Raw genomic sequence first — 23691 nt, 5'->3', positions numbered from 1 at the left:
GGGGGAATGGTCATTTTTTGCCTGTTTTCTTGAATAACTTCTAAACTATTTACTTTAAAATTTAATAAAATATATATTTGAGATTCTCACAAAGAGCTCTTTCATTTGATATGTAACACTATATAGTTTGACAAACTTTATTTTTTAATTTTCTCATTTACCCCCCAAAAGTGGCCCCCGTGTTTAAAATTAATATGTTTACGATACATGTCCATCTTTGGGTCACAAACTTACATATGTGTACCAAATTTCAACTTAATTGGTCCAGTAGTTTCGGTGAAAATAGGCTATGACAGACGGACAGACAGACAGACAGACGCACGAGTGATCCTATAAGGGTTCCGTTTTTTCCTTTTGAGGTACGGAACCCTAAAAAGGAGCTCGAAGGTGCATTTTGCTCGAAGGTGCATCTTTGATGAAATCAGTTTTGTTTTCCAGCTGCGAACGTCTCTAATGTATTGAGGATTTCCGTTTTCCGACCGCGTTTCAAACGGATTTTTCTTTTTTAATCATACGCGTGAAAATTAGAGTATTTAATGCCTCAAGATCAAATATGAATCTTAAAATATTTATAATCAAATGTGATTGATGTAGTCACTCCCTTATGGGAATATAGTTCAGATCCGGAAACCGCTTTCCACTTTTAGTATGTTATTGGGAATGGTATTCGGTCTCCAAAACTGCCGGGAGACAGCGGCGCCGACCATCTACTTCAGCAGAATGACGTCATCAAAATGACTCCCGCTTTGTTGCGAATATTGCATATTGCACCCAAACTAAGCATTGCACCCAAACCCGTGTAAAGCCAACTAAATATAATAAATTTAATTTATACATTGTGTACCAAAATATACAACAGTTTAAGAGCATATTAAATATATTAATAACGGGTCACTCACGTATTTTGAGTCGAAAAACACAAGAACAATTTACAAATTAAGTCGTTTAAGAGCAATTTACAAAGAAATCAAAATGATGTCAAGTATGAGGACAAGGAACTGATGAAAGGTTTGTTGAAAATATAACTACTAATATAGAAAAAAAATACTGTATAGTAAATCACTAAGGGTCATTGAACTCTTATATATAATATATGTCAATGCTATAAGTTTGTTCGCATTCGCACACGAGCCTATATTTAGTGTTTAACCCGTCTAAAGTACCTATCTCCTACAAAGTTGATACTTTACACTAAACCCTATATGTATAGCCATACCCTACATTGCAGTAACAACATAATGTAGGTACCTAATACAAAAAACATCTTGCACATGCTTGTACTACGAGATGTACGGCCTTATACGTACTCTTATTCAACTATTAGTGGTATTCATCATTCATCGCACGATCTTTTCATCCCATTGTACGTCTTGTTACACGTCAGACCCTACAGTTAGCTGCGTCATGCTTGGGCCGTAGATTACCTGCTTGATCACTAGATAGAACATAAAAAACGTCATAGTAATAAAGTGCGAGTAGAGTGGAAGTGGAAGCGGTAGTCGCAGAGTGGATCTGACGTCCGACTTTCAATTAATTAACTTTTGACTCTTTGTTAACTTGAGTTAAATTTAAGCTGGCAAATTTTGAATCCCGGTCGTCAGGAGGTTAGACTAACTATCCGTATGTGTACCTTAATGCAGAATCTATGGGAGGTATTCTATGGCTCAGACCCATTATGACCCCACAAACGGGGGTTTAATTTCGTAATAACAGAGATTTACAGTTTGTTTGGTACATTTGATATGGAGACCGGTTGTTACGAACTGTTATTAGTTTCGCGAGAGAGGTTATCTATTATGTCTTTTATGGGCAGTAAAAGAAAATAAATGCAGGAGGACTCCTCTTGTGTATAAATGTCGGAAAACCTTTATATAGAGAAGTAGGTATGTAATGTAATGGCAGTACGATGGTCAAATCTCATCTAGTTACTAATGTGCGCTAAATGGACCACAATATCTTAAGCCAAGTCTAACATGTCATATGCTAAAAAACCTTAATTATTATATAAGAAAAAAAAACCCTGACACAACTTAGCTTTGAATATTGGCTGAGATCTCGTCACTAGTTGCAAATGTTGCAATGAGAGCTTAATATATTGGACTTGGAGATGAAGATGACAGTTATTTCCAATTCCAACTAAAACAAGTGAAGTAAACTTTTTATATAAAATGACCTATTTTGGATATAATAACAAAGAAAAAAAATCGCCATATTGGTTTGTCGCTTTTTGAGATCCTACGAATCAATTGGTTGTGAATGAAATAAAACTATGAAAACGGATTATTTACGGTTTTCATAGTTTTATTTCATGAGTAACTATCGCGGTAACCGAAGACAATATTAATTGGTTATGAAGCTGAATCTAGTCTACATAAAAGGTAATATAACAGTATGACAATACAAAACTATTGTCAATCAAGCGGAGCGAAACAAAACTCAACGCTTTGTTTTCAAAGGAAATGCAGAATTGCATAAATAACTAGAGCAACATTGCATAGAGATACGCTTATCAGTAAACAAAGGAAACGAAACGTAGTGCAAACTTATCGCCAGGTCAGTGACCCCATTTTTTGTCACTACATAATTTCTTTTGTGAGGATCATAATGATGTGTAATGCCGTGCGAACTCCGAAAGTTTTTATTTTGTTTTGGGCTGTTGCGTAGACAGGAAGTCAGGAACTTATATTGTTGGTTTAATCAGATATTATTTGTCCCACCATTAATTTTATTTAGTTTGTTTAATTGTTTGTGCTTACATGAGAAATGAGTTTATAAATTATGTAATTGGATATTTTGATATTTGTAGGAGGCCAAAAATATCGGCCACAGTAAAAAACTCTACAAAATACCTATATTTGTTAGTAATTTATAAAATAAAGCAAAACAAAACAATACAAATATGTATAACTATTTAATATTAACACATCCTAACTCAAGCAAGAAAAACACAACCGCATTATGTTACATATTATGCATTTAAAACATATGAGCATCATCTACAATGTCAACAAAATAAATTCATTATGCATTTTAACACACAGCTTCACGGACCAAAACGGTGCGAACTAACCACACTTCTTGCTTCCATTTCATAAGGTCTTATGTATGCATGTACCGTATTGCTCATACGTCTTTTATGCTTAATTAATCCAATGAATAGTTTAGTGTAAAAAGGTCTTAAGTATCCATAGGCAGTGATGAACATTCGTCATATAAAATTGTGATTAATTTAAAGCAGGCGCCGTCACGTGAACGTCAATCATACACTTCGGTGCGCATGCGTGTCTGATCATATATGAGGAATGTCTTTACAAATGTACTTATTACTTCAGCTAGTATTTTTAAATAGGACTTTAAGGTTGCGTAAATATGATTCAGTATCGGTAAGCAGCGCAGCGGCATAATAGAAATAGACTTTGTAGTTTGTAAAAAACTTTTCTTTCTAATTATTTACAGATGCTTATTTTACGACACTATTAGCTAGTTTTCAACCCCTCTCATTTTATTCCTTTTAATCACGAGAGCATATCATAATGATCATTATATTAGGTGAACAAACTCCATTCCGTTGTTGGAAATAGTGAATTTCGGACAATAGTTGGGAGCTTTTGGATTATAGTTGGATTTTGGATTATTTTTTATAGTTGGGTGGTTTTATGGTAAGTGATAATTTTTGGGAGGAGCTTAAGTATGTCCAAGCTGTCCAGCAATGAATGTCTTTCGGCTGATATTATGGCGATAATTAAATAAGGTACAGAGTTGGCCATGCACATAGACATCTGCTAGTTAACTTAGTAAAATTCCTACAATTCCTTGATGTACAGCATGGGTAATTTTTTTCAAACGGCAGCAAAAAGTTTGAATGATCTTTAAAATATAAAAAACTACTATTTTTAATTCAAAGAGTATAATATAGATTATGAATTGACTGCGATATAGTGTACCTAATGTAATGATGTCTACTTAGTACACGCACATCTTATATGACAGTCGTGTCATCGCACGCAAGCACTGATCATACGCCTCTGTGCATACTGATTTGATTTATTTCTTGTTCGTGCCCATCGATAGATTTAATCAACACACGATGCAAGCAAACATTTCCGGCCCAATGTAATGTAAATCTTAATCGATTAAATATAAAGTTGATATTTAATTAGCAACCGCTTACTTTCAATATTGTTTGTTTATGATGCTCACTTTCACGTTTGGAACACTTTTTCATTAATAAATCCACTAAAAATTAATAAATGCGTTAGTCTTTTGTTAATTATAGTTTCAGGATAAGCTGTCGATTCGATAGTGTTAACAGCTTATTATCACGCCATAATTGGTAATTAGTAGCGTAACGCGTAACGGAAAACGTATTGATATTGATTAATCATAGGCATCATAGCACACTGATTTATTAGAATCGGTAACGATAATGTGGTTAAAGGTGGGTTAAAGTTATTAACTTATTTGTATTACTTTACTTATCAACCCCTCTGGTGTTGCGGGTGTCCATGGGCGGCGATAATCGCTTACCATCAGGTGATCCGTCTGCTCGTTTGCCTCCTATTTCATAAAAAAAAAAAAAAAAAACATTTTTGACAAAAATTTTAGTGTATGTACAGTCGAAGGCAAAATATCGATCCAGACTAATGGCTCAAAAATATGTGAACACGACTTTATTGTCTAAGGTACACATATTTTTAAAACTTTGGGAATGTATATATATTTATGCTTTTCACTGTACTTAGGTCTTAAATAAGACGCTCAGTTTCAAAAAATATCTGCACTTTAATTTGTCATCTTTCTTTATTTTCACATTCCCTTATATTGCAAAGCACCTAGTACGATTAGCATGACATTGACATGAGCATGAGACACGATTAGTGCTCGAGTGTTTATCCTAGTTACTGCTATATTATATTACTAAGTAAATGACCTTTCAGTCCAACTTTTTCACTCCAACCCCAGCCGAAAATTATACCTAATATTTGCTCTACTATATTTAATATAAGCAGTTGGCTTAAAGTTCGATTAGCGTGACAAGCTCTTCATTTCCCCGATTATAATAGCCATGCGATGAACCAGCAATTGCCGCTTGACATTTACTACGCGACCTACATGCCTTATAATGCCTACTCTAATCAGGCGGCCTAGCCAAGGTGACAATCGCTATCGCTTCGTCATCGGAGCGCTTTGTGTTTCTATCACTCTCCCATAGTAGTGTGACAGTGACAGCGTTTCGTTCGCTACGGAGCGTTAGCGTTTCCCAGGCCCCGTAGACAACATGCTAACGCTACGTAGCGAACGAAACGCAACTGTCACTGTCACACTAATATGGGAGAGTGATAGAGAGACACAAAGCGATTCGATGGCGAAGCGATAGCGATTGTCACCTTGGCTAGGCCGGGGCCTGCGTAAGTAAGCCTCGTCCTTACAACTACTTATATTAAGTAGTATGTGACATTTTGAGTTGGGCCACTGGAGTTCGCATTAACGAATGTGGTATTTTTATGGACCGTTTTAAATATGTTCTGTGTGATAAAATCAATTGCGATCAAAGATTTTGCTGTCACAAAAAAGGTTAGGTTAAAAGGCTAGAGGTTACCTATGCCTCAATAAGATAGCTAGATGTTTAACGAAGTTTTAAAAATTATTAACCCCTTTTCATAAGGTGAGCTACGAGTAAGTCTGAGGTCTATCATGATTTTAAAAGTAATTTATTCTTAGATATTAAAGGTGTAAAAATCATACCTACTACATCTAGGAACGTAACGTTTAGGATAAATAAAATATACTTATGTATGTTCATTGTTCACACATTGTTAAATTTAAATAAATAATATTAAAAGATGCAGCGGTTACAACTTAACTGAATGTTACCTACTGTTATAATTTAATAAAGTTATTTCAAATAAAAAAATACCAGACAGCATATTTTTTAACCAAAAGCCGCTCGACATCTTATTTGTCGTACGACACCATGACGGTAACGTGTAAGAATTTATTGACCATTTATTATGAAATCAAATATTTGTTATGCGTGTTTTGGATTCGTATAAGCGGCTTGACCTACAGTTAAGTCAATATTATTTGAGGTTTATATTAACTGACCTTGCGTGGGAGGCAAAATTAGTCAAAATATCCATTACGTATTGACCAATTATGATAGATTTCTTAATATTATAGTATCTATAGGTGTTGTAACAAGCGCTGGTGGCCTAGCAGTAAGAGCCTTTCAATCCGGAGGTCGCGGGTTCAAACCCCGGCTCGTACCAATGAGTTTCTCGGAACATGTACGAAATATCATTTGATATTTACCAGTCGCTTTTCGGTGAAGGAACACATCGTTAGGGAACCGGACTAATCCTAACAAGGCCTAGTACCCCCTCTGGGTTGGAAGGTCAGATGGCAGTCGCTTTCGTAAAAACTAGTGCCTATAACGTCAATTCTTAGGATTAGTTGTCAAGCGGACCCCAGGCTCCCATGAGCCGTGGCAAAATGCCGGGATAACGCGAGGAAGATGATGATCAGGTTTTGTAAATTTGTTATTAATTTAATACCTATAGATAGAATCGCCGTAAATAATTCATTTTACAGCTTGTGATAAAAAGTAACGCGCTGGGATTAAATTGCCGTCGTATTAGATATATTACATCTGCAATTCTATTTTTATGGTACCTAAGCCTATTCAGGTAAATCTTAAACAATCAAAGCAGCAAGGGAACTATGTAAATTTGTACAAAACTGGTAAGAAAATGAGGCATTACAATTTAACAATATAGAACATCAACTTCTAAACGTTGTTGTTGAATCATGCCTCAACCTACTCAACTTTTTCAGATTTAGTAAAAGTACGTTGAGTCTTAAATTTCGTTTGTGAGTGAAATGCATTTATATTTTTAACTACGGTATCATAAAATTCATAACTAAGATGATTTATATGAGATTAACCCAAATACCTAAACGTCCAAAAATATCAAAAATCAGGATACCGTTCCCCAAACAATTGGAGAACGCTAATCAAATAGCACTTTGTTTCTCTAAGTAGCTACAAACACAGCAGGTTACTTTGTCAAGTTTAAAGAGATGTAGTTGAGAAGGTGTAGTATAAATGGCGTGTAGGCGGCTTGATGGTCAAATTAGGCGCCAAAGGCCGTATGTTAATACACTACTGTATGCGCAGTCAACATTAAATAGTCAGTAGAAATCTATTGTTAGATGGTTTTGGCCCCACGGTAGGGTAGGGATATAGACACTACAAATTCTGGGAATCAAATATATTCTGGGAATCGCGTGACGCGCGTATACTTCGCAATTAATAATCATGTCGGGAATCTTGTGTATCCGGGGTGTATTGGCTCTACACTTTTCTGCTAGTTCTGTTTTAAAGTTTCACTACATTTATTTAAAACATGCCAAAATGTATTACAAAATAGTATTTTATACAATCGTGATATAATAGAGAGCTTTTCAGTCGAGTACCGGATTTAGGCAACAAAGCTTGCTGAGTTACCTAAGTGAGGTACGAGATTGAAAAGCTTGATTATATCACTATTGTATACAATACTTTTTCTACGAGTCTTTTAAAATAATACTTTTTTTACAAAAATGTAGTACAGAAAACCAACGCGCGACTATTGTTGCCCGTTTAGTCTTTTCTATGAGAGCGCGACGGCACGTGATGGGTATTTTTTTTATGGTTGACTACAGCGTATCGAAATGAATATTATAGTTGAGTTGGGAGCCCATACATGAAAAGTACGCACTTATAGTTTGATATACGAAATCTTAATTCAACCATTACCGTCGACGAGTCGAAAAACGATTTTTCATGACTAACACTAAAATCTGCCAGCATATCCTGTTTTTCATAAAGATAAGTACTTATTCTCGGTCTTTTATTGTCGTGGGTCGGTTGTGGCTTGTTGCATCAAATATTGCAGTTATCAAGTCGATATATTCGTATGATTTTATACTGTTCGGCAATCGTCTACTGTGGTATAAGTGGCCACAGCCTACACTACAGTTGACACTCTTGCTTTCAATTACTAGTTTTTATTTCTTAATGCGTGCGTTATGCAAATCTCAATTTGGATTAAACTGGAGTGCCGCCAGCTCATGTCTTAATTATGTGAATGATTTAAATGTCATTAATACATAATTTATTGCTGTCATGCGCTTTATTTGTTTATTATATTAGTCTTTATTGCACAGAGCAAATAGGTATCTCAAAATGGTACAACGAAGTGAGCCAACCATATTAAGTTGAATAGATTTAAATGGATTTTCTTCTTAACATAATACAGAAAAATCGATAAAATACAATTGGTAACTATTTACTTTAAACATTAGACTTATTCTGTAACATTAGCAAACCAATAAAAACCGGACAAGTGCGAGTCGGACTCGCTCACCGAGGGTTCCTTACTTTTTAGTATTTGTTGTATAGCGGCAACAGAAATACTAATACTAATCTGTGAAAATTTCAACTGTCTACGGTGAACGGTTCATGAGATACAGCCTGTGACGGACAGACGTACAGACAGACAGACAGACGGACAGAAGTCTTAGTAATAGGGTACCGTTTTTACCGTTGGGTACGGAACCCTAAAAAACACTCGGATTCCTCTTAAATTATTTGAATTTGAAATTGGAAATCTGCCGCTGGATATACATTCCGAAATATCCGAGATATGAAGATTTGAAGAATCGTATCACTTAAATCATGCCTGTTTTCTAGACTAGACTAATATTATTGTTATTAATGAATGTGATGTTTATAAACTATTTGTATTGTTTCAGGTAAGTAGCAGCCTTATTAAGACGTCATTATTCTTATGTAACAAAAGAACAAGGTACCAACTTGTCTAAATATGTAGGTACCTAAGTACTTACATGGTTATAAATTTTATAATTTAAGTTTATTTATTTACTTGATGCGACTTTTATAAGCTATTATAATGCAATTCAATAACGATATAACTTATTTCAAAACACGTTTGAATCTTTACCCGCCTATTAAAACACTTAAAAGGGCCTTTTGAAAAACTTCTATGGGTATCAAAACCTGTTTATGTGGACATTTAGAAAAACAAAAATCTATCTTCTCTTAATTGGACCCATCAAAGAGATCCTCTAAAAACACCTTTCGTTTAAGCCCAAACAGTCTCGAAAGTCGTCAGACACCTCACAGGCGTATTCGATCTGTTTCCGATATGATACTGATCATTCAGTGTCAAAAGTGACGTTTTTGGTTGAAGATTCATCCTTGATACTGACAGATCAGTATCATATTTGATACTGACAGATCAGTATCATATCGGAAACAGATCGAATAACTAAAATTCGCTTGTAAAGTCCAGCTATCGCTTTGCAAAAGCTAATAAAATCACCGTACACTGTCTTGTCTTGTACTAATCGTACAATTTTAGTCGTATTTAAAGCTCCTAATACCTTGATACTGGCGAAATGGTCCCACTGGACTGAGTCCATATAATTTTAAAAGAATGAATGAATAACTAAAATTCGAATAGGTACGCCTGTCAGTTCGTTAAATGTGTATTCGATCAACAATTGACTTACAAGAACGTTAATTTGATTTCCCCTGCACCATCCAATTAGAAGAAGTGAGGTCGGGATAGTTTTTGTAACGAACAAAAATAAACTCGAGAATTTCAAGTCATTAATCAAGTCTATTGATGAAGCTTTCTATAAAAATAATACAAGTATTAACATAAACATTTTTTTAAAGTTTGGTTTTCTTAATAAATTGTTTGTGTTAAAATTTTCAATATTTATTAGCTCATAATGGATTTCTTCTTCTTCTTTTCCTAGCCTTAATCCCATCATTTGGGGTCGGCTCTCCTAGTAATTCTTCGCGAGGACTGTCTGTCCCGGGTCGTTTGGGCTGGTATTTTTGCCTTCTTTAAGTCCCTATTTATAGTGGCCATCCATGTTTGTCGGGGTCTTCCTCGCCTCGCCGACGGCGGTGGGTAAATGTGCAGCACTTTCTGTGTCATGTGGTCAGGTGGTCGCCGCATGACGTGACCATACCATCTGAGTCGGGTTTCTTCCAGTTTGTCAGGGATAGGTTTTACTCTGAAGCTGCCTCGTATGTGTACGTTTCGTACGCGATCCAGTAATGTCACACCACCTGCCCAGCGCAACATTCTCATTTCCGCAGTGTGCAGCTTATTTTCCTGTTGTTTCTTTAAAGGCCAACACTCCGCCCCATATAACATAGCTGGACGCACTGCAGCCTTGTACACTTTACCCTTGATGTGCACCGGCATTCTATTGTCACACAGCACTCCCGACAGCTCCTTCCACTTCATCCATCCTGTGTTTATTCGGTGGGTTATGTCAGCATCTATAGATCCATCGCTACTAATAACTGAGCCAAGGTATTTGAAGCTGTCTACCTTTTTTAGTGGGGTGTGCTGTAGTTTAATGGTGTCAAGGCTACTAACGCCGCTAAAGTTACAGTGAAGGTATTCAGTCTTTGGTCTACTGATGCGTAGCCCAGTTTTCTAGAGTTACTTCTAGGTTGTTTGCGTTTTCGCTGATCAGAACGATGTCGTCTGCGTATAGTAGGTTCCACGGCGGTGCTTGCTGCAAGCTGGCTGTTAAATGGTTCATAACCAGGTTAAACAAGAAGGGACTCAATACTGAGCCTTGATGAACGCCGACCTGTACTTGAAATTCTTCGCTCGTTCCAGCTGCGCAGCGCACTTTAGTTTTGACGTTTAAGTACATGTCTCTCACAACATTCACGTAATGCTCTGGTATGTTGTGCGCTTGCATGGCTTGCCAAATCAACTCCCGCGGAACTCGGTCGAAGGCCTTTTCCAGATCGATGAAAACCATATGTAGGTCAGCCTTGTTATCCCTATACTGTTCCATTAAAATTCTGACTGTGTGGATGGCGTCGGTGGTCGATTTACCTGCGACAAAGCCGCACTGGTTTTCTGTGACTTCTGCGAGTTGGAGTAATCGGTTACATATGATACGTTCCCATATCTTCAGGGTATGTGGGATTAGTTTTATCGCCCTGTAGTTCTCGCAAAGTCTAACATCCCCTTTATTTTTATAAAACGGAACCAAAAGACTGTTCCTCCATTCGTCCGGCATTCCATCAGTCAGAATTTTGTTGAAGAGGTTTGTCAGGAATACTACTCCATCCGCCCCCAGTTTCTTCCATAATTCAGTGGGTATACTGTCTGGACCTGTCGCTTTGTTATTAGCCATTACTCGAATGGCGGTTTGCGTCTCTTCTGGTGTTATACAGGATATTGGTCCCAAGATCGGTAACGGCGGTTCGGGGGGGTCTGAGCTAGGATATGTTTCATTGAGTAGCTTAGAGTAGTATTCCCTCCATCTGTCCTGGATTTCTTTGTTAGATGTGAGTAGCTGGCCGCTTTCATTTTTGATGTACTTTATAGTCTTTACATCTTTGGTGTTATTGTTTCTGCACTTTGCTATTCTGAAGATTTCTCGGTCGTTTTTGGCTGCATCGAGTTTGGCGTATAAGTTGTTTTCCGAGCTGGCTTTTGCTTGTGCCACCGTTCTCTTTGCGTCTTTTTTTGCTTCTTTGTAGGCTGTTTTGTCCCCATCATCATTCGTTTGCTGCCATAATGGATTACATATTATTTGCCTACTTATCTTCGCTTATTTGTTTTTAATAGTTATAAACCAATATTATTAAACGATAATAGAACACATGTATGTTTTTTTTTGTCAACTATAGTTATTTGTGCAACAAGAGAGGAAAGTTGGTTTTTCTTGCGAGTGTTTATTTTGAGTCCCGAGAAAGCGAAAGATTCTATAATTGAATCACGAGCGAAGCGATTGATTCTAAGGTAGAATCTTGAGCGTAGCGAGGGACTCAAAAACACGAGATGTAAAATAACTTTGGTCTCGTGTTGCACACATAATTTTTCACCTCAGTAGTGAGAACATATTAAAGGTTAAAATGTATTTCGAATTACACAGAATAAACAGAAAAAAAAAGTATTATAATATGTACGATACGATAAGATACGATACGATACGAGACCGGACCGGACCGGACCGGACCGGACCGTACCGTACCGGACCGTACCGTACCGTACCGTACCGTACCATACCATAAAAAAAATGTAATAAAAGTATGAAGTACATGGCCTTCACTAAATTAAAAAGCTACATTGTTTCACTCCCTGGAGTGAGGAAAGTCGCACTTTCCTCACTCCAGGGAGTGACGAAAGTAGGCTTGTTCGAGCTGCTGAGGTGAAAAGTGATTTTTGTCATCATTGAAATGAAAAGCTTTTTCAAAACACCTAACTAATAACACCTTCTTACCTAAACTAATGGAAACAAATATGTAGGTAAACTCCTTGTTTACATTTATAAAAAGTTATCGTTTCTATACATAACGAAACCTCTAATTACCATGCCCGTGACTTTAACAGTTTATAACACCTATTCATAAAGCTAAATTTACGGTTTACGCCTCTTTTTAAAACTTTTTATGAAGGAAGTGGGTATTAAGGTTACTCTACCTGCTCTATGGTAGGGTATGGCACCTGCTTTCTACAAAAAATATACAAACATTGATCTATTTTTGGTTTCAATACAGACACTCGTAAACTACCCAGACAGGCGCTACGTGAAATATTACTTAAATGTCACGTTTCGAACGAAACCGTTACATTTCTCATTTGGCTTTTTCTTTTTTTATTCGAAATTCAAATTAAAATAGTCACGTCCGTTAAAAGGAAATGTAACTTGATGTGATCCACGCAACTTCGAGGTGACTTTCAACTTCAAAATTGACGGAATACAAGGAGTCTAGAAAATGCCAATCGAAAGTAATGTATGGAAATGGTCACTTGACTTTTCGTAGTATCTGTCATCCCGATACATTTTTTCTTTTCGTTTGTCAATGTACGATTTTCATCCTGGCTACGCCCCCTGCTCACAATTCCTCAAAACAGGAATTACAACTCATAGAAATGAAAATAAATGCCAACTCCAAAGAGATTAAATGGCAGTTCTATTCGCGGCTCCCATTCACGCTGGCCGGTTAGTGACATCGCCGGGTGAAATTAAAAACAAAAACACAGCGCGGGACTGATATAAAGTTCTAAATTTGAATCTCTCCAGCTTCGTTCTTTAGTACAGATTATGCAGTGTGACATCGAATTGTTTTATTTTAAACATGGAACTGCTAAAGACGTACCGTCTTGAATAGAACAACATATATAGAAATTTGACATTAACTATGACATTATTACACTATGTCATTACAGATGCCATGCAGTAATAAGCTTAATCCGACTGTAATACTTAAACTTTCTTGAGATTTTATATGTGTTTATAAGCGACGCATCAACACTTACTTACATTAACAATGAATTATTTTGCTATCGTAAAAAAAAAGTTAGTTGTCTAATCATGGCCTAATCTAAATTACCAATTAGGTACTTACTTAGTTCCTTACTGAATAACACACTACAATGTATGCCGATGGCGTATGGTGGTTAGACGATAATCGCCGGGAAGTGCGCAGTAAAATCATTAAATCCAACTAATCTTGATACTAGATCGTATAATTAAGATAATCTCAACAGGTTGACCGTTAGCCATTCAATCCGACATCAAAGAGATCGACGCCGATAACATTGATATTTAATGGACAATAAAACGATTGTGTTTCGTTTGTTTCACACTCCGATATTAAATCACTTCTTTCTCTTCTGATCAAATTTCTTTCGTACCTAGTGTCGTGCTCTCTTACATACACTTATGATTGCATGATTTATGCCATAAATAAATTTTTGCTCCAATGTAAAAATTATTATCGTTAAATGTGCCTAATGTATATAATAGTATTTTTATAATAGTATGCTCCAAAATTCGATATTTATAATTATTATTATGTGGTATCTACTATGTTGATATTAGGTATATTATGCCTTTTAAAATAGACTATCCCTGCTATCCTGTTAATTGTCCTGTTAAATGAGGTTGTGATATAGTTTTAATGTTCAAAAACTGTTAGACCACAATTACCCAGTGGGAAGCAAAGTAACCACATTTTACGGTAGATGTAGATACTATTAACATACAGAACATAACATTACTCTACGTATAAAAATACTCCACACAAACCTCCATGTTGTCAATATCATAAGTCCTTTATAACCGTGTGTTAGAACAACTTAAGACGTTAATAAGTTGTAATAAATGGGTCAAACTATGAAGGAATACCTACAAAGTGCATTGCCTTCACAAGGATTTGTATCGTTGAGGCGCCGATATGACGGGGTTAGTGGGGTAAACCACTGCTGCGATGCGACGGATCGATGCTGGCGTTATTGAGAATGTCTCGAATGTCCCAGGTCCCAGCACTCGCCTCGCCAACAAGCCTGTATTCAGCATGATAACTTTTGATAACTTAGCTTTTAATTTTGTATGTTATACAAATTTCTGCAGGTCATCAGTCATCATCATTATCATCATCATCATGTCAGCCGATAGACGTCCACTGCTGGACATAGGTCATCAGTAAGTAGTGCAAACTACTTTCTTGTGGAATGCCCCTTACAAGACCAACGCTCCATAATTATCTGTCACCCTCTAATAGCTTTCGAATAGAGATACCTATTCATTCCTCTCTCTCTCTTAAAGTCCATTTTCAAGATACTATGAAATTACAGGCAGTAAAAACTAAAATTTCAAGTTCTTAAACATTCCCGATTAGGTAAGGAACTATATCATTACTTGATACCATTCCTTTTCCATGTAGCAAGTGTCTATAATTAAAACGTCTAGCTACTGTTTCTTCCACAGCTCTCACGAGCCAAGTGCAGCGGAATTCTTGAACCAGTTATCTTTATGAACTTAACCCCCTTTCTTATCTCCACGCCTGGTTTACATCTTACATCGCATGTTTACGAGAATATTGGCAGTTAACATGTAAAGACAAAATCAATTTCCTGAGATTTGTGTTAATTAAAATAATTAAATTAAAAACTTGCCAACTTATTTTTACTTTCCGGATCTTGAATGCATTTAAATGGAAAATTGGAAAAAAGGAACAAATATCCATGTCCGTCTGTCCCAAGATTTTTCGGAACGGGTACCCAATATTTTGTTTCAAACTGTTGACGCCGATTTTAATTCCACCATTCATAGGTAACGATTCGTATGCTAATGTTGATAATTATTATGTTGCGGCGACACAATAATAGTCAAGTGGAACCTCGTCGATAGCACAAATCACAGCGATTTATGTCATCGAGTGTTTATAATTTAGAGTTCATCTTTACAACACACACGAGTGCAATACCTGTCGTAAGTGTTAAATCTTTTCTTTGTCGATGTATCGGAATGCAGACCTCACCATTCTTAGAAGTTTGTTTAGGGTCTTCTAGGGTGCATGACCAATAAAAAGGCACCGCCACCGTAAATATTTACCTTCACTAGTTCTCTGTTAAACTCATTTACGTGTTAAATAGTTACAAAGCCAGTCAATAATATCCCGTAAAAAACATTATATGCATAAAAATGCAAGTCTCGCAACGCAATTCTACTACAAAAAAGTTTTGAGATGTAATGTAACCAAATCGATTATTTTAGTCAATGCCGGGGGGTGTTAAAACCGTATCAATATTAGATATCCTTATTTTTAAATACCAATAAAATATTAGATCTCTACCTAGATTGGGAAGTAGATTATTTAATCAAAGTATTATTTTTTTGTGTCTGGGATATAAAAATAAATCTAGCTCGAAAAGTAACCTTACCTACAATAGATATTAAATACGAGTAATTTGTAAAAACTTTGCATTGCATTTTATATTTAGTCTCTTGCATTACAAAATAGGTACGCACGGCGCAAAACGTGAAAGCTAGGTACATCGGTAGGTAGTTCTTAGAAGCACTTATTAGGTAGGTACTCCGCTTTTATTGTTGCACGATTGCAACTTGTTATGTATGAATGTTATAGTTTAAAATTACTTGGAAACTGCACGTGTGGGGCCTTGGTCATTAAAATATACCTACACATAGGTCATACATTTCATATACTGAACGTTTACCTACGTACGTTTTATATATTACCCTTGTGTATCGTATATTTAAGCATTAGGTAAAGGTATCTTAGCTAATGAGCTAAGATCTCTCACTCTCTCGCTAAGAACTCTCATTAGGTCAGATTAGTTAGAAGAAGAAGAAGAAGAAAATAAAGGTTCGTTAAGGGGGCCACTGATTACCGCGGATTGCAGTCTCTGGCCTGTCAGTGGTTCGGAACAGTCAAATTTTTGTTCTAACTGACAGGCCGATATCGTCCGGCGGACTGGTAATCAGTGGGCCCATTTAAGGACAGCGAGCGATTTCTGATATGTGTTATACATTTATACGCACATTCTGGAAATAACCAATAATTGACCTAACACGTGCGAGTATGTGCACTAACACGTATGATTTAGTTGCACTAAATAAGCACGATAAAAAACTTCCAAGCTAACTTTTTGCCGACACCGCTTACCTACACATTGCCTTCTACGGCGTTCTGAGGTCGATCCTCCATTTGGCTGCAACCCACTCGATGACAACCTGAGATAGTCACTACAGAGAAACAACTCTCAAGTGCTTCTACACAAAGATACTGTAGCCCAAGTAAAGTTTCATCTAGTATTTGTAAAAAACAGATGCTCTCAGTGGAGAAACTTATTTTTACTTCGAGTGACTTGGAAGCCACTTACGAGTATAAGTACCTACTGATTTACAAGGATTCTGACAAGTGTTGTTGTTCAAGAGGACACCTGTGAGGTGAGTTTTAGAATATACATAAATAAGTTCTAATAATTGTGGTTCAATAGTGTTTGTAAGGCTTTAGTAATATTTTCTACTTCATGCCAATAGTATTCCATATTTTATTTTAATTAGCTGTGATATTTTCCATTTTTCTTTCCTTTTATTATAAAAAATATTTCGGATGCTTGCAGAAGTCTTTGAAGAGTGTTAAGTAGATGTTATTTCAGTTGTTTATTTTATACTTTTCAAGGCCACGTATGACCTAATAGCTCAATTTTTGACTGACACAACAATAAATACCAATCAAAATATATTACACAGAATGATGCAGCGATGACTTGTGAAAAAAGCAATTCGAACAAATAACTGCGCGTGTACAATTGATCCCAGTTTTAATTGGTATATTGTGTAGGTATATTTTATTTTATTTAATAAACTCTCCGACATCGTTACGACTTTACGTTACGTGAACAAAGCAATAAACTTAGAACATTTATTAATCAATATACCTAGTTAAGGGCTTAACAGCATAGGCAGTAAGTTTTTTAAAAATAATATAGATATGTTTTAAATAATATTTAGGTAGGTACAACGGTCATTACGTTAATCTATGCATTACAGTTTATCATTAAATATTATAATTTGGTCGCCCAATGTCTTCAAAGACGAATTGAAAATCGGTGCCAAAGAATCAGGGGAGCTGATTCGAAAATCAAACAGATTATGTTCGATATACCTAACGGTGCCACGCCGTATCAGGCGGTGAAACGTTTTGGGCCACTGGCACGGATTCGTGTTAGGATCGCGATATCTTCGCCCTAAAGAACATTGTGGTACTTTTGTATGAGAAATTTGTCATTTTTGCGAAGAAAAAACGAATGCAAATCTATTTTTCATACCTAACTGTACCTTAATCTTTAGAATTTTTTTGCCTTAGTATTTTTAATGAAATTCAACAGATGTTTGGCTGAGATACGTAACCGGTCTAAAAAGGGCATGTAATTTTAACGACTTGCCAAAAAACTGCACTGGCAACTTTCTTCGATGAGATACAGGCACGCGATTTAAGAAATATTTTATACCTTCATTAACGAGAGGAATATTTTATCATTCGAGAAGCGAAGAATGAGAGAAGATGCGAACATTGTACACAATCCAAAAAAAAATAGAATAGAATCAAATTTTCTTGATTTTCGAGGCACGTTTTTTCCTTAGACTGTATGCAGTACATGGACTGTAATGCCTCGAAAATCAAGAAAATTTGATTCTCGATCAGATGGCGCCACTACCTTTGGCCTACTCTCGTATAGATGGCGTTGACGGTTTCGTTTGTTATTTAACAATTTTAACGCATATCAGTGAAAGAACATGGATCAAAAAGCTGGCTATTACGGAGTTATATCTATCTTTACTAATACTCATCGAGACAATTCTAAAAACCCCAAACACAATTTGACTGTGTTGTTTTATCACAGAGTGCCTATGGCCACCTCCTGTCTCTATAATCAGGTCAGCTTTATGGTACCATAATATTGCAAATTTTTATCGGAAATCGGGAAGTGGGTCAAGTTTAACTTGCAAGATTTGACCCGTACAAACATTGTTACATACATACATGTACATTGCAAGTTAATAATTAAAAAAGCTTGTAAAATGAGGTATGTAGGTACTAACAACAATATGTTGTAAATAGGTATCTACATGTTCCTACCTACACTCGGATGAATAAATTGTTCTAGCGTCTTAACATTTTTCCTTTTTACAAGAAATATACCTAGGACATTGTGAAACAGACATCCTCGAACTTTCATTTCTTTTAAAGAAAGTTAAATATTCTCATCATAATTTTGGAACATAAACATCTGCCTACATACATACTGTTTTAGGTCTCAAGTGTTAACCAACGCGAAGATCGCCATATGGCTAGTGATGCAATCTTTAATGACTCCAACAAACTGTGTGTTATTTAAATTGTCATTTTGCGTGTTACTGAAGTTGATCTTACTACATTTAACATCCTAAGTCCCAGTCATCGCAGTTTTGATATAAGATTAGATTGTGTCCTTTTAAAAGGCCATTTACTTCTCATCCCTCACAATAATCGTTAACTTATTCCCTCACAATAATAGATAAACTGATGAATCTGACAACAGCGGCATGCTTTATTGCAAAAAAAAATGCAATTCCTTTTTCTAACTAATCATAAATAGTGCTGTAGTTGCGATCTGTATTTTCCTTCAAGGTATTTCCTTTACATTTCGTCTGTAAAACATCTGTTTTTCTACTTTATCTCTATACTTAGGCAAAAAAATTAAAATTGTAATTTAAGAAATAATTGAAGCATGTTAATGAAGTTAAGTGTCCTATTAGGTAGACTAAATTGCCCGAAAGTAATTCAAAAAAAACTTGTTGTCGTCACCAATTAATTTAATTTGTTACCAATTTGTCGATTAACGCTCAATATTGTTAGACAAAAGGCTAAATCTACTGTGATTTACAAAGTTGAGCATACGTGTTTGTTGAACATACCTAAACGGTAACATTAACATTAACAATTAACTCAAGGAACTATCGTAAACGTATCGTATCTTTGGGTACGATCAACGACATCAAAAAAATAACTGATTACACTACATATATGACTATTTGCAAGGCTTATTTTCTAGTGTAAATAAGGTCTTCCAATCGGCATTTTTAGAGTTTCGTACCAAAGGGTAAAAACGGGATCATAGGGACGGGACCTTAGTAATAGTACTAAGACTCCTCTGTCCGTCTGTCTGTCTGTCTGTCACCAGGCTGTATCTCATGACCCGTTACACAGTTGATATTTTTATTGCCGCTATAACAACAAATAGTAAAAAGTACGCAACCCTCGGTGGGCCAGTCCGACTCGCACTTGTTCGGTTTTTGCATTATCAATTTATCATTTACACTTGAAAGGGGTTTCATATTCAAAAGATAAAACAAATGACTTCGTCAACATAAACTCCACCTCAATGTAAAAGTAAATGATTGATAAACGTAAAAGATGGGTGTAGCTTTGTATCACCTATATATGTTGTGTACTTGTGTGGTATATGTGTCGCAGGTAAGAATCCGCCGTTTACAAACGGCGTCGTCGATTTACAAACTTTTCACGTTTGTAAACGGGCGGCGGATTCTTACAAAATGCCTGCGGCATATGCACTAGTTCAACTGACCTTTTCAAAACCCCCTTGTTAAATATGCCAAGATCATAAAAGGTTTACAGACACTTATCGAACTCCTATAAATATGTAAATTTTACATATTTACAACTCGCCATTGTGAACATAATGTTAAATGGATGCTAAATTTAATATCATGCGTTCTAGTGACCCACTTTGATATGTTCCACTTGCCTTCATCATTTAATTTATGCAATTTCCCTAAAAAATTGTACGTACACTTTTATGAAATGACATCTGATAGAGATTGGGGTGTCGTTTTACCGAGAACCCCTCATGTTTACTTTAACCTTGGTCGAGAATTTCTTTTGTTTCACCTAATACTTTTTAATTATTTTTTGGAAAGCTATAATTATATATTGAGCAAAAATAATCCCACTTTCTTTTCGATTTGCAGTCGTCAGGATTTCATCAAATACAATTTTCCCACACATTCAGATATTAACCCAGTCATCGGTTACGTAAATGTCAATTAAATGTAAGCAAGTCGCCAATTTCTCTGTACCAACAGCAATATACTTGATTATAGGTAAACCTTAATTCAATTGACGTAAGGTCTAACTAAAACCATATACCTAAGCGCGTTTGTCCAGTAGTTACGGAACGAGTCCAGGCCATATATGTATTTCGATTGCATACGCACGCAGATGTGTCATTTGCTCAAACAGACCAATGTAAAGTTTAGCCTCGACATGCGTAATAAAAATACTTATTTGAAGTACGCACTTGTACACAGTCAGTAAGGACGGACTCAAGCCTAAATTAGAAGAACTCAACTATGTTTTACGAGTAAAGAGACTTAAGTCTTAAACTCTTAAAAGTCTGCGCTTAAAAAGCTACAATATAATATAACTCAAAACAGATTCTAGAGAAGATTCTATCGATTTAACAAGTTTAAAATATGCTCCATAAAATGAGCAACACTTAATGTTATACTAACACTAGATGTATAAGATAAGTACTAACATTGACATGTTATTTTTTGTAATTATTGTAATATTTTTTTTTATGAAATAGGAGGCAAACGAGCAGACGGATCACCTGATGGTAAGCGATTATCGCCGCCCATGGACACCCGCAACACCAGAGGGGTTGTAAGTGCGTTGCCGGCCTTTAAGATGGGAATACGCTCTTTTCTTGAAGGTTTGAAGGTCATATCGGTCCGGAAATACCGCAGGCGACAGTTCATTCCACAGTTTAGCTGTGCGAGGCAGGAAGTTTCTAGAGAAACGCACAGTTGAGGACTGCCAACCATCTAAGTGGTGAGGATGGTAATGTTGTCGCGTAGGGCGATGGCGAAAAGAAGCTGCAGGGATTAATCCGAACAATTCCTTTATGTTTAATTTTATCTAGATTTATAGTAATTTTAATGTAATTTATTGTTATATATGAGTGTGTGTGTGTGTGTCGAGTGTGTTATAATTTTATGTAAATTATGATCCTAGTTGGTCGAAATAAAAATGATTTAATTTTATTTTATTTAAAAGAACTCAAGTTCTAACACAATGACTTGTCTAAAGACAAGTCATTAAAGATAAGTCGAGTCGAGGCCTAAAGATGGCATTAAAGACTAGTAGGTGGACCAATACCTCCGCAGCTGTTGGAGTTACTCCGACGGAACGCGTTAAAGTGCCTTGCACAACACACAAGTAGCACGGCGACCCCAGGCTATTGACAACGCAACAAAGGTCACCCAGAGGTACTAATAGGTCCAGTCCACGTAACAAGCCCTTAACACTTGAGGACTTATTTATAATTTAAACAAATATTTCGCAAAATGTGGACATATTAGGTACAGCACATTTCAATTCTTGTGTAACTTTTTTATGACAGGTAGGTAATTTGACATCAAACATGAAATTAAGAGATTACTTAGGGTCGGCTGCACCAAACCGTCCCTCACCGTTAAAACGTTTGCATAATTTTATTGTATGGGAAATTTCATAGTTCACAGCTGATTGCCATTGATCAGCCCGTCAATTGTAGTTAGTGCAACTAATCCTTAGTCTTGTTGACTTTAAATCTTTACGGTCTCATATTATTATTATCATAGAGTAACTTATACTAGAGCGGTACTGTCATAGTAAATTTTGTAACCCCAGTAAATTCACTGCCATCTATCGACACACTTTAAAACTAAAAATGAAGATACGATAAAATGTATTTAAATATAGATAAATGATTTTTTATTTGCATTAATTATTTTTATGATTTTGACCCATGTTCTTTCACTGATATGCGTTAAAATTGTTAAATAACAAACGAAACCGTCAACGCCATCTATACGACAGTAGGCCAAAACTAGTAGCGCCCTCTGAACGAGAATCAAATTTTCTTGATTTTCGAGGCACGTTTTTTCCTTAGACTGTATCCATCTATTACGGAGTTATATCTATCTTTGTTATTATAGACTATGTTCAGTTCATCACAGTATCGTATATTCTAAATTTCCCTCTCGCTAGCTCAAACAGCTTTTAAACAGTTTCATCTGGTAAATATTTGTAAAACAAAACAACTAAATGGTCATAAAACTAAGGTCATAAATAATGCAATATGAACAAGTTCTTCACAGACGAGACGGTTTACACCATGCATTGTTTTAAAAATAGAGTTCCAGCAGTCGGTGGAACTAATACTCGGGCCAGGAATTCTAATAATGCAAATAGACACCGGTATGTTGTAACATTTAAAGTGAAAAGTCAGGAATGCTGTGTACAGTTTTTACTTGGAGTCCAAAATTTACATAAATATTGTACAAGTGTGTACCTACATGCCGCAGTAAGTAACTATCAAAAACAAAAGACTAACTACACAACTAATTAGTATGTGGTCACTGGTCAGTTATCGAACTCAGTAGCAACAATGACAAACTGCAACACCACCAGTCATACATACACATGAGCCCAATAGCCCATGCAATCTTCATACCTCACCAATAACTCTCTAATGTTAATAACGTCGTATGTTAACTTTACTCACTATTGTCTATTTGTCGTTTCGGTTTGGTTGAAATAAAGCGGTACATTCCTCAATTGAATGCTGCGACATCTCGAATTAGCGACAATTTGAGTCTCCGGCTGAGTCACGCGTGACGGTCGGGTGTTTCACGATACGCTTGTTACACTTTTATATGGCTTCATTCATCTATAATTATGTTTATTCTAGGCATCCGTGGAAATACCTACCTGAACCCGGGTATGTCCTTAAACTACGTCCAAAAGAGAGGCATGGGCACTGTGAATGACCTCTCGCTTTGTGTGGTATTAGGGCACAGGACAGCGGATGTCATTCCAAATCTAGAGCAGAGCCCAACTGGGGAAGTACCTCCACCTTACAGAAAACCGCAGCCAAATAACACTAAACCCTACTCATAGTGTTGTCTTCCTGCCGGTGAGTAAGGTTGCCAGAGCTCAACGAGGGAGAGGAGTGTTAGGGTCGGCAACGCGCATGTAACTCCCTGGAGTTGCAGGCGTACATAGGCTACGGAGACTGCTTAACATCAGGCGGGCCGTATGCTTGTTTGCCACCGACGTAGTATAAATAATAATAATAATAATAATGCACTAAAATCAAATAGACACCGGTATGCGACTAAAATCTTATATATCTCATGTATCGCCCAAAAAAACATTTACATATGAGTCATCTTAATTTTCTTTATGAGCGGTCTATTTAAATGTCATAAACAAAC

At 36.2% G+C, this 23691-nt stretch overlaps 1 protein-coding gene across 1 annotated transcript in view; it reads left to right on the top strand.

Annotated features, from left to right (window-relative positions):
- Positions 1 to 23691, top strand: part of LOC134747578 (fasciculation and elongation protein zeta-2) — a 58246-nt gene that overhangs the window by 20911 nt on the left and 13644 nt on the right. The gene's annotated exons all lie outside the window — the stretch shown is intronic.

Source organism: Cydia strobilella, chromosome 15, assembly GCF_947568885.1.
Source record: "Cydia strobilella chromosome 15, ilCydStro3.1, whole genome shotgun sequence".
Taxonomy (NCBI): domain Eukaryota; kingdom Metazoa; phylum Arthropoda; class Insecta; order Lepidoptera; family Tortricidae; genus Cydia; species Cydia strobilella.
The sequence above is the reverse complement of the archived record's forward strand: the minus strand, read 5'-3'. Positions and strand labels throughout refer to the sequence as shown.